Genomic DNA, 12,176 nt, shown 5'->3' with positions numbered 1-12,176 from the left:
GCATGTAACTATTTCCACCAAGACAGAGAGAGAGTCGCCTGAAAGCATTGTGAACTGACTGAACTATATAAGCTCTTTGCGCAACTACAAACACGGCGCTTCGCCACTGCGTCGTAACGGCGACGCTGTTCCAGCAGAAATAAGCATTCGCATGTCAGGAAGAGTATGTGATTACATCACAGAAAATTTGCAACTGAAACCTGGCAGTGTCGACCACCCCGTAGCATGGAAAACGACGCTGGAAATCATTAGCTACAGTTGCTGATTTGAAATGAAAATCCGTCGACTGTTCATAACAGATCGTTCTGCCTAGTTGCAATTGCTATTTTATATAGGTGCTCAGATCGTTGTTTACCCTTCTTCTCGTCTTCCAAAGTGGATACCGACAGCACCGATGCTGCTAATGTATCTTCCGTCGAGACCAACGATTACGTCACCTAGCACCTCAACTTCAATCTTAGGTGCCAACTTTTATGGGGTTCATTGTGCCCGACGTGCTATAGTGGATTGTTGGCGCAGATTTCTTATCATTTTACGGCCTCCTAGAGGCCTGCTTGCTTCTACAACACCGTTTTCTATTCATGAACATCAACGCCATTCCAACCACGTTGGCATCAAAGTGACTGCCGATGATTCGCCATCGTGTTTTACTGATATACATATCCATTGCACCAAAGACGCTATTTGCACTACATTCAAACTGTACGAATCTCTGTGAATGCCATTCAGACTGTGTAGTGCCACCAAAACTTTCCAAAACTTCAATTATGAAATAACTAGAGCCCTTGAGTCCTATCACGTACACATTGATGGCTGCTTGTAATGCCGTCCAGCGAGATTGATCATGTAGCCCACCTACAGCATCTATTTACTAGAGTCTGGTGAGTAGACTACTTGAGCACAGCTTAGTGATTAAGGGGCTCTGGAAAGGTTCAAAATCATGAAGTGTTCAATTTTTACTGTTTGAATTTTAAAAATCTACACACTTTCCCCTTTCAATTGATATACAGTTTATTCAGTTGAGAAGACTGCAACTACTTTTAAAATATTTTTGAAATATTTTCTGCATAGGCGTGACCCACTGCGGTGCTGTTAAACTGCTGTCAAATGTTGTACTCATGAAACTACATGCTCATCATGAACATTTTAGTGATGTGAGAAAAAATAAGTGTCCCAAAATAAGTGTTATGGCTAATCTGTGATAGATGTATATCGCTCGCTCGATTATCGTGTGTTTCACGTTTATTTATTATTTTGTAATGCTGAAAATATTCGTAGTCTTTGTTTTATTGAAGGACAATCATGTGTAAACGTAAAGTGACTCGTCGTCCTCTGGAGGCTTTAAAGAAAAGGAGAAATGTTGGGAAGCCAAAGGTAGGTGTTATTACCGTAAACAATAAAGACGATACTCATGTGTGAGAACCTAATCTTGCTAATGCACCTGCCCATTGCAATGAAAGTGAGAAAGAAAGTACTTCGCAGAGAAAGCTTTGTTCAATTAGTGAAGAGTATAAATGTTTTTTGTGCGAATCGAATGTGAATGAAATATTTGAAATGTCAATTCTCAACCGAATTTTTACAAACTGTGTATGATGTATTCAGTGTAGTGAAGTCGATCAGGAATTCTCTCTAAAAGAATCACGTCGGAGTTGCCATTGAAATGGAACTGAAGTGTGATAAGTGTTCATACAACGCCCCCTTTTGGAACAGTGTTGCAGTAATTCCACATGAAGAAATTGGTAGCAGAATCTATGAACGCAACATTAGATTTGTTTATGCCTTGCGTACAATAGGTAAGGGTGCTACTGCACGTGCAGTTTCTGTGGCACGATGAATCTTCAAAATCCCCCAACCATGTTTACGAACTATAATGGGATTCATAGGATCTAAAGTAGAAGATGTCTGTATAGAATCTATGAAGAAAGCTATAGGAGAGGCAGTAATAGAAAACAGTGGTAATAGAGGCTTGATTGCAGCATTCGATGGTACCTGGCATAAATCGGGACACTCATCTCTTCATGGCGTAGTATCTACCACCAGTATGTATACAGGGAACGTATTAGATGTAGCAGTAATATCTAAATATTGTAGGTGTCCACGAAAAAATAAAGGTACAGGTGACAATAGCTGCACAGCTAACTATAGTGACAGTAGTGGAGGAATTGAAGTGGTTGGCGTTCCTAGTTTATGTTGACGCTCTGTTGCGTGTGATAAAATGCGAGATGTGAATTACCTTGGTGGGGTGATTCTTAAGATTTGAAACATATTCAAGAACTGGCGCCCTATGGTGACGTTGTAGTGCAGAAATATGGGTGTACTGAACATTTACTGAAACTTATGGGGTCCAGACTTCGGCAGCTGAGAGCTTGGTACAAAAAACAAAAATTGAGTAATGGTAAAGCGTTGGATGGGAAGAGAAGGTTACCTGACAGTGTAATTGACAAAATGCAGAACTATATGGAGTGACTATTAGGCAAAACACACACAGTATCTATGAAATGAAGAAAGCTTTTTGGGCTCGCTTTTCATACTTTTTCAACCGATGAAAGTCTCCATCATTACCTGTGCCCCAACAGTTGGTGTAAGTAGAACAACGGATTGCCACCTGGTAAAGTGTACATTCGTATACATAGTCTGCCTGATGCAGTAATGGAAATAATGAAACCTATTTCCAGAGACTTAGCAGCACCTGAACTGTAGGAAAAGTGTGTTCATTTCCAGAGACATAGCAGCACCTGAACTGTTGAAAAAGAGTGTACATGGAAAAGCTCAAAACCCTTATGAAAGTGCAAATAGTGTTATATGGTCAAGAATCCCCAAAACTGTGTTTGTTGGAATAGAAACACATCACTTTGGTGTGTATGATGCCATTGCTACTTTCAATGATGGCAACGTTGTAAAGTGCAAAGTATTTCGGAATATGTGAATGATAGGTTTCAACATGGTATGAACAATGCTTCGTTAGACAAGGAACGTCTTCGGACTGCTGACAGGGCTGTAAATAGCCTAGAACTACAAGCCGGAGTAAACAGGAAGAGGACAAAGAGGAAGTTGGAGGAAGAGTTTGCAGAAGATGAAGATAATCCATCCTGTGGATCGAAATGCAATAAAAAGGTAATCCACGCATTGTCGCTTGATTCCCAAAGGCTTTAATTTTTCATACAAATTACATGTTCTCTCAGGATCTACCAAACCAATTGGCTTCAAATTTTCAGGAAATGTGACATAGTCCCTTCTGCGTAACTTAACACAACCTTTGTCCGAAGACCTGTATATTGTTGAATTTGTAAACAAAAATGGCACAAAAAAGTAGTGAATTTTCATTACAATAGAAAAAATTAATATCAAACAACTGAATTCAAATTCTTAAAAATCCCTGCGTTAAGTTGTAGTCAATAACCGCTAGAAATTTAAACTTCCTAACTCAAATACTTTATGAGAAAACATGTAATTTACAAGCTCAATTTTAATATTGGCAAGATAGGATTTCTCGGAGCCTGTTGATCCGTCAAAATACATCTTTTAAGCACTGAACGTAAATATTTTTTGGATACTTCATCAATGCACAATAATCCTTCCACTCAACACCGAATGGACGATCGTTCCATAGCTCACATCAACACGTAAATGAAGCTGTTTTCTGGGTTTGATGCATTGTTATCGACATTTTGTGCAGAATCATGGATTATTGGCAATGTCTGTGAACAAAATCCTAAAAGTTAGGCCAAACCAGAGGACACAATGCAATGGACTGATGGAAAGGAATCGTTAACTCATCCTCTGTGCCTCTTGCAGTTGTGGTGGATCCATCATCAACTGACATTGGAACTATCTTACAAAAAAGTCCAGAACATAACTAGCAGCCTCTAGCTTTCTTGAGTAAAACATTATCAACGTCTCAAGAAAATTGACCAATGTATGGTCGTGAGCTGAGCATAGCCTATGGTTGAATCAAAAATTTTGGAACGGGCTTGTAGGAAGAAATTTCACCATTTTCACAGACAACGAGCTACTCGTATTCGCCTTCTGTCAAAAACCAGACAATCGATAACCACTCCATCTGTGGCATTTGGACTTCTTAGGTAATTTTATTACGGATGTGCGACATCTTGACGGCGAGCAGAACAGACCAGAATATGCACTGTTTGACGCAAACGGCATTGCGAAGGAACGTGGATTCACAGCCCTCTCCAAAGCCCAGGAAGCAGACAAGAAACTCGAGACGTTCCTCTAAACATCGACGGACTATTTAGATGCCATATTGGAAAGGAGCAGTATACTGGAACGTATTAGCATCACATTCGCAACGTTACAGGTCCGCTCGATATTTTCGCCTCTATCGAGCTAAAGCTTTTTCGCTCAGATGCCGTACCAAAGAGCATGACACAATATTCGATGTTGACAACAAAGGCTCTTCTGTCACGATATCCGCCATAGACTTAAACCAGCCTTTGGCTCAACTGAGACTCAAGGCGGTTCAGATAAGCAGCGAACATTGAGATGCAACCTTAGTGTGACTCTGCGACACCGGATGCACCTACTCTTCCACCATCACAGCCTGGGTCCTCGAGTGAATGTTCAGTTACCACACGTATTGTGCGTAGCATATGATTCAGCCCGCCAAATGTGTTTGTGAGCGTGGTGGAGGAGGGGGGGGGTAGCGAGAGGAATGTGGAATTTTTGATGTTTTATCTGGACTTCGCACAAACGAAGGCGTTCTTGGCAGTCTACAGAAGGCGATGTAGTTAGCTACGCTGCGCTTACATCCTTGGTTTGGTGTGACACAGTTAAACACTTTCTACATACTATTCCATTTTACATACGCAGTGGTCCGAGAAGTATGTGTCACGTGGCCCGTAGGCTTAAGTACTTAGGCCATGTGCGATTTTATTTTTGCATTTACGAAGCGCCCATTTTCTTCCTCCACTTTTTGTTATGATGTAACGCAGCATACACAATTAGTCACAGCACATACTCTAAATTCCGAAATTTGGAAGATTTTCCTCATTGTTAAAATGGATGCACATTTTCCGAGCAAGCGTACTCGTAAGTAACACTCCTCGCGATCTAACTCGTATTCCCTAGTGGACTCTGAGTGCCATCATATCGCTACGTTCGGTAGCTCTAGGTAAGTCTGGTGGATTTAATACGCAGAGAAAATACTTGTGGGGTACATACGATGTGACAGAAGAAATAAGTAGGATACAGAGGTTCTAGTAACGCGCCAGAGTTGTTAAAGACTTGCAGTCGTAAATTCCAGGAGAGATAGCATTCCTTCGCAGTTTCTGAAGTTATTGGAGGTAAGTGGAAACCAAAGAGGGTGGGATGTTCGAAACGCTATACATTACATCCACGCAGTCTCGACGATGAAAGGAGAGATAAATGCTATGACTTTTAATGGAATTAGTGTCATAGTGCTATATATAAAATTTTAATTATGAGTTAGTATTTTGTATTAAATGTAAACATTCATTGTGAAGATGTTAACAAGGAACACCAAAAAAATTAATTTGTTGTATCTAATACCTGAGATGAATTCGGAACTGAGAAAGAGACAGTTGAAGCTAGACAGGTAACTAGATAGACGGAAGATGTGTTAAATAGAAACTGCAGCGATGTTGTCGTCTTTTAAAGACTAGGTTGTTTTGGAAATCAGCCTTATTCAAACAGATTAGTTTATTTTTTTATTTACCCAGACATGTTTCGACACCAAAGTGTCATCTTTCGTGGGTCAAATTTTTATTTCTTTAAAGTACAAAATCACATTTGTAATAATTTAACTGCTCTAGGTCTAAGAAATACAATACTTGCAATTTGCTTCATTTGGTTTAGACATCTACCTTAAAATTACATCGCCAACTGAACTGTATTATTACATCTTAAAATTACATCGCTAACTGAACTGGTGAGTGTCTAAACCAAACGAAGCATATTGCAAACATTGTATTTCTTAGGCCTACAGCAGTTAAATTATTACAAATATGATATTGTACTTTACAGAAATAAAAATTTGGCCCTCAGGAGATGACACATTGGTGTCGAAACAAGTCTGGGTAAATATAAAAATAAACTAATTGTGTTTGAATAAGGCTGATTTCCAAAACAAACCAATTTTTAAATGGCAAACACGGAAGAACGAAAAGAGGAGCTTGAAACGTAGTAAAATGAGTACGGCTATACGATAAACAAAGCATCGTATCCTTACATGTGGAACGTGGGAGGCTTTTAGTGTGACTGCATTTGATTGTGATCTATTAACTGACCATGATAATCATAAATTTTTTACTGGAGTTTGTAATTGTAGAACAGTTGAAACTTTTTCAATATGGAATACATGAAAGAGGCACGGCGCAGTGTGTTTTTGCAGTGGAGTTCAGTGCTGAGTTACGAAGGCAAGCTTTATGTAAATCCGTATAAGACGAATGAAAGATAATTACTCTTGACTACGAGGAAGAAGTAGTGAGACTGCCAGTTTTTGTAAAAATGTTTTAATGGCGTGGTTGCGTAATCGACAAGTTTTTTGTGAAATAAATGCGCAGATACCGATTACAATGTTTCAATGTCTGCAAACGAACAGAAACTTCAATATCTGAGTAATTCCATACTCAGAGTAAATTTACGTCCACGTCCCAGAATGTGTTTCTGTCAAGTTGTTCCTTTTTTTCCAGTTCCCAGAACAGCGAATTTCATTGTCTGTAGGAATTATGGACACAGGATATAAACTGAAATAATAATAGTATTGTTCACCTGTTAGAATTGAAGGTGTCGAATAACGGTGTTGGAAAGAGCACCGACGGTCACACATAATCATTACCACAACCCAGTAAGGAAGGCGTTTGCCAGAGAAGGCAATTCTACCATTATCTAAACAAAACTGTCGCACGAATGGTATACAAAAATAATGAACAGAGGCTTAGGTGACCAAACAGAATTGCTATCAATGTTACAAGAGTTTGGGGAAGGCTTGCAACAAACAATAACGTAAATTAGAATAACAATTTGATGCATAAAACCATTCAATGATAGACTGAACACTGAAACATATTCAAGCACTGTTCCGATCAATATAACACTGTTTCTCACATCTGCGGTTACATGACTGATTTATTTAATGGTAACGACAGAGAAAATAAACTGGCATTGCCTGAAAAATTGAAATACAGGCATAACGTATACAATTTGCGAGATAGAATTTTTGAGGTGCTTCGTATTTACTGAACTCAACGGATATGTCAAGCAGGGCCTTATTAAGAACCTGTAGACATCTAGACTGAACCAATAATGCTGGCTCCAGCAAGCTTAATTTTGCGACGAATAATTCGCAATGAAGAGTTTCGGTGCAAATTTGTATTTGAAAGCTAATAATGCAGCATTTAAGATTTATTTTTGAATGTAAGAAATTTTAATGTAAAATTGTATGCTTTAATGGATCGATGTGTTTAAAATGTAAAATAAGTGAGATATTTAAATCGATTTGTTAAGATTTCTATGAGAAACCATTTTTTAGCGGAACAAACAACCGAGATTAATGTCCATACAAAAAACAATATTTGAGGTTTAATAACTGAAACATTAAGCATCTTCTAGTAGACGAAAACATATTTTTATTTCAAATGAAACAATATGGATCCAGAGACCTTTCGAAGTATCAAACTTGTATGAAGTACATATGCAGACTGTGACGTTCATATTTAACAAGTATTTGTTTATGTAACTTTTTAACCACCTACTTTAGTTCACAATGGTCGCGTGATCTCATGAGACAGTAAGCTGTCTGTCAGGAGCTATCGATCCTAAGACATGTTGTACGTTTCCCATGATGTCTCGTTAACGAAACATATCATCTGAAAATCGTTCTCCCCAGCTGCAAGAGTTCAAAAATACACCACTGGCGATAGTAAGTACAAATTCAAACGGTCCCCATTTGCATGAAACGAGGTATGCAGGAAACAAGCTTTTTCGAAATTGAACTAATTTCAGATTCAAAATACCATCAACCATTCTTTGAAAAGTCACAGCGCTTTTTCTGATTCGGCACGTTTTTGATCTGGCACTAATGGTATTCTTTTACAACGGAACGCTGGGTTTGACAGGTAACTGTGATTTAATTCATATCGCCTGACATCTGAAAAACACTGCCGAATCCTCCGCTACGAGTGAACCTACAAAACAATATTAAAACTTTTTTTTTAAATTTCATATTGTTGTGGCGGGTTCTACAGCCCTGATAACCTGTCCGCAAATGTAACTTTAGTCTCAAAAACGATTATTCCATATTATAGCAAAAATGATGTCGAATACAACTATATGTGCAGTCTGTAAATCGTTTTTCTGAACTCCTTGAACTCGAGATAACGCATGTAAGGCATGTTGTCAGTGCGGGCACAGTTGCGTCCTATATAAAAAAACACAGTACACATCAACACTGGACAGAATACAAGAGATATTAGGCCTACACTATCCCGAGAAATTAGCTGTAGCGGAACATTATTTAGAAAATAAGCACAGGAAACTATTCGATGTAGCTTGTAACAAGACGGATAAAAGTTTGGGATAGAGAAATAAAATAAGCAGTTTTGATTAGAAAGCAAGAAAACAATCTCAATATACGACATCAGAAAGTTCTGTGCAGTTTAATGAGTCCTGGTCACTGCAGGACTGCAAAGGGTGTAGCGGAGGTGGTATAAAGCACTGCCGTGCACTGCGGCCTTACTCCATCAGTAGCCCCCCACCCCCCCACCCCCTATATATAGGGCACTGCCTGTATTAGAATTTTATACTTAACATCTACGTCACACATCTGTATCCACAGAGCTTTTCTGTCATTACTCAAAGTACTGAGTGGAACTGTCAGCACTTAGTATTATAGATCTAGTACCATAACTAGTGTAGTCTCTGCGAGATTACCACTCTTAATGCGATGGTTATCGTTTTAACAATCGGCCAGTTGAAAGTGTTGCAAACAAACATTCAACACTATATTTATCGTTCATATGCATATACTTTTTACAAGCGTGGGAATTACATATTTTTATTGAAAGTCCCCTTTTAGCTACGCTGTGCGTCTTTTAGTTCACCACTTTTACGGAAGTGGAAGACGAAAATATCAGTTTGTCAGTAAGCATTTAGTTTCAGACTGTTCCTCAAAAATACGTTCGGTATGTTTCTTTAAGTTGTTGTGGGAAATGGCATCTGATGTTATCAATCATATAACAATAAGCGTTTGAGTTTTATAACGTATGCTAAGGCCGTCGGATTTAATCCAGTACAGTTACTGATTCTGAAACAGTATCAAGATATTAAGCAGAATGTATTAGGAAACGCTAAAAATACTTGAGTATACTGTTATAGTGAATCAAATAACATTAGGAATGAACTATGTAATCTGTGTTATATAATACAGCGAGTGTTTCTATCCGCTGAAGTGTCGCTGTGTGAGCGCCATGCATCTCATGCAGTTTCCAAGACGCTTGAAGACTTACATCGTCAACACCATACGGCTATACGATAAACAAAGCATCGTCTCCTTACATGTGGAACGTGGGAGGCTTTTAGTGCGACTGCATTTGATTGTGATTTGTTGACTGACCATGATAATCATAAATTAGTCATCATAGGGGGATGGATCAAACATGTAGGTACCATTACGCGTTAAAATGGAAGGTAGATACGGTTAGTATATGTTTCTCTGGTGGAAAAATCTCACATCCAGTGCTAGGGGAGCCGGAAAAACCCACGAAAATGTTACTTCTGCAAGAAAGTAATGAATCGAGGCATTTTTAAATATAATGAAAAAATAATGCATGCATTTAGATTCGACATGCAGCAAAGTAATAGAAACACATTGTGTACCTACATACCAACACTACATATTAGTAGTTTTGGTAGTTTTGCAATGAGTGAAAGTGAGGAAGTATGCTAGTTCAAAACTGTCTTTTTCCACGCCTCGGATATTATTCCTACAGCCTGTTATACTGATGATGACTATGTGGTGTAACTGAAGCCAATTCTGTGCTAAATTTTACCTTGAATCGTAAAAGTAAATAAAAAATCTGGCATTTTTACTTTTGCATTCACACCAAATGAAGTCGTCTGAAACCAGGTGTTATATTTTATATTATATTCAAAAACGCCTCAGTTCATTGCATTCATACAGAAGTAGAGTCTATAAGGATACATGAGAGACTTGCGGGAAAGAGAGTACAGCATTTTGGGACTGGGAGTCCCTCATTCAGGGAAGTTCGACTGCCGAGGGCAAGTATGTACTATATTCGACACCACATTGGCTGACTTGCGCGTTGGAGATGAGGATGAGATGATGAGGACAACACAACACCCAGTCCCTGAGCGGAGAAAATCTGCTGTCCAAGCCGGGAATCAAACCCGGCCCCTTGGCTTGGCATTCTGCTGTGCTGACCACTCAGCTAACGGGGATGGACAGTGAAATTTTGTCTCCAGAGCACAACTACTTCTTCCTTCCACTTCAACTCATAACAATGCCTACTTTTTGAGTCAATCTCCCTAAGATAACTAACCGATGATTAACATAGTCAGCTTATGGAACAAAGTGAAATGCAGCCTCACTAGAAGTCTTGTCGCAATAACTGATCCCGTCATTCTGAATTTTAAAGCTTCTTCGACTCTATAATGCAAGAGATGTGACGCTCAGTGTCAAATATGCAATGGGATTTTACTGTTATACAATCTCTGTAGCTCTCTGTCTCTCTAAGATCTGGCAGATCTGAGACTGCTCCAAGGTGTGTTTTGTCTGAGTAACTAAAGCAGCTCAAGTTCTCTTTGACCTATTAAGGCATCTGGATTTTGATGGACCTTACAGGAACATTATCCATACCGACAGTATGATGCAGTATGAGATTCTCAGAAAATAATAATTATATTATAGCAAGAAAAGGCAATTGCAGTTAATCTCATGTACCCGAAAACTAACAAAACAATGTCTACAAGTATACAGACAGTGGCATGAAACAAACAAGTTAAAGCAAAACGCATTTTGCAGACGAACGGAGCAGGTGGCTAATGATATCATAAAACTCCCATTAACAAGAGAACGGCGAGCATCAGCGCAGTAAGGGATAAGGCCAGAACAATACATTTTTTTTTTTTTTTTTTTTTTTGCGTAAATAAGGCCGGGACCGAGGGTAAGTGGCTGCACGTCATTAACAGGGCTGAGCCGCCACCCAGAAAGAAAAATAAAAACGTTTATTCCCCTGTAGCGAGACAATGATTGGCTGAAGCGTTATTTGGCGACACAGAAGCACCACAGTGGGGAGATCCCCATTACGTGAAAGCATTTTCAGACCTAACGTTTAGACTCTCTCTCTCTCTCTCTCTCTCTCTCTCTCTCTCTCTCTCTCTCTGTCGCGGTGGACTGCACAAGTGTGTGGAAATAAGGAATGCATTGAGAGTTTTGCTGTCTGTGAAGTGAGGACGATACACTTGACATAGCATAGTTAAATATTCCTGCAAGAATTTTTTAGGGCAAAGAAATCATGCAATTTGCGCAACCCATATAGAGTGTGCAATAGCCAGTATTTCGACTAGGGAAACATTAACTTTCTGCAGAATGCAGGAAAGTTGCGAGGGAGTGAATTCAGTCAAGGCCGGATTAGGGAATAAGCGTTTCATATCCAGCACGGAAAGAAGGCTGTTGCAGATACCACTTGGTAAAGTATTATTTCGCATGAGGCCACAGTTAATGTTGAGTCTAGATTTTGCTCACGCCAACTTGCATATGCTTTGACCATAGAATATCAAAAGCTAGGATACTAAACTATCCTCACATTGAGTACTTGAGAGTTTTTTCATTGTTTCAAAAAGTAAATTTATTTTCCATCAACTCAGTGCATTGACCAACTACGATTACATTTAAATACGTTGGTGAGTATTTTTAATATTCATTCTTTCCTGTGATAAAAAATTTCCACGTGTAGAGATAACGATTTTAATAATCGTCATTTCAATATGTCCAAGAATTAAATATTGTGACTGATTATCAAAAGTAATTGAACATGATTGTTGTTCATCACTTGACCCCTGAAAGCAACAGTTGATAAATAATATATAGAATAAAAAAGGGAATAGCTGTTTTGTCTTTCTAGAATAGAGCCCAAACTTTTACTTTTATTAATTCATTCACTCTAGGTACATGAGAGCAG

Source organism: Schistocerca piceifrons, chromosome 6, assembly GCF_021461385.2.
Source record: "Schistocerca piceifrons isolate TAMUIC-IGC-003096 chromosome 6, iqSchPice1.1, whole genome shotgun sequence".
Taxonomy (NCBI): domain Eukaryota; kingdom Metazoa; phylum Arthropoda; class Insecta; order Orthoptera; family Acrididae; genus Schistocerca; species Schistocerca piceifrons.
Note: the sequence above shows the minus strand (reverse complement) of the source record.